Here is a 1169-nt window from a genome sequence, read left to right as displayed (position 1 = left end):
TGATGATGGCTAAGGGAATTTCATGTTAGATATGAAATGGCTCCTACAACAAAAGTAAGAACACCTGCTACTCCTCTCACTGAACTTGGACATCTCAAATGCAAATTTTGAGACCAAACTAGAAGTATCAGGCATTTGCAAGCTGCATTTAGGTATCAATAAATTAGTCATCCTATGAAACTCCAATTTTATTGGCAATCATAAAATAGGTAACTATGCAAACTGTGATGTTTTTGCTGTTTGTAGGCCAAACAGTCTGGTGAGATGTCAGTAGGTGTCAGTCAGTGGGAGGGTGAAGGCATTTATTTTTGGTAATTTGTTTCTGAATGTGCTTTTTTCCCTTTCCTCAGATAAACTCTCTCAGAGAAGACAGACTTTTTCTGTACCCTACAGAGAGATTAGTGAATGCATAATCATGCAGTGGCAGGTCTGGTTCCAATGTGTTTCTCATTAAATTCTCTGTCGTTTCCTCTGTGGGAAACTGGAAAATTTATCAGATTTTCATACAGGGAGGTAAATTTCTGCTGAGGAGGCAGCACAATGCCTTTTACTCTCTGGAGTCCAATTATGGTTGTGCTTCCACAGCATTACTTCCTTTTACAATAGGGCAATCTTTATAGGCTGCTTGCATTCCATAACTTGTTTTCGTATGTTGATGTAGGTTACATATTTACATTTTTAAAATGTTCACTAGTTGTCCTACATAATCCTCAATAAAGTACCCCTGAGATGTAAGTTCAACTGTGCATTAGAATAGTAAATGTACAAAGACTTCTGAAACAGTTACCATGATATAGAAACATGTATAGGAATAAATTTGAATTTTAGAAACAAAAAACATCATAAAAGTAGTATGTTCTGAGTCAAATCCTTTTTGCATAAAGGATGAATTTCAAAGGAGTGAAACATGTTTTCTGTTACAGAAAAGGAAGAAAGGATAACAGTAATCAAAATGACTTCTGTAATTCCCTTTTGAGGCCCTAGTTCCTATAAATAATTATTAGGAAGGAAATTCATGCCCATTTATGCTGCCACTTTCCTTGTATCAATGTGTGATGAAATTGGGTTATGCCTGATAAAAATCATATATTTTCATCTTAAAAATAATTCTGCCTAAGGTTCTCTACCTTGACTGTTTAGAGATAAGAGACCATAACAAATATTTCGGC

The sequence above is a fragment of the Dasypus novemcinctus genome, chromosome 1 (genome assembly GCF_030445035.2).
Source record: "Dasypus novemcinctus isolate mDasNov1 chromosome 1, mDasNov1.1.hap2, whole genome shotgun sequence".
Taxonomy (NCBI): Eukaryota; Metazoa; Chordata; class Mammalia; order Cingulata; family Dasypodidae; genus Dasypus; species Dasypus novemcinctus.
The sequence above is the reverse complement of the archived record's forward strand: the minus strand, read 5'-3'. Positions refer to the sequence as shown.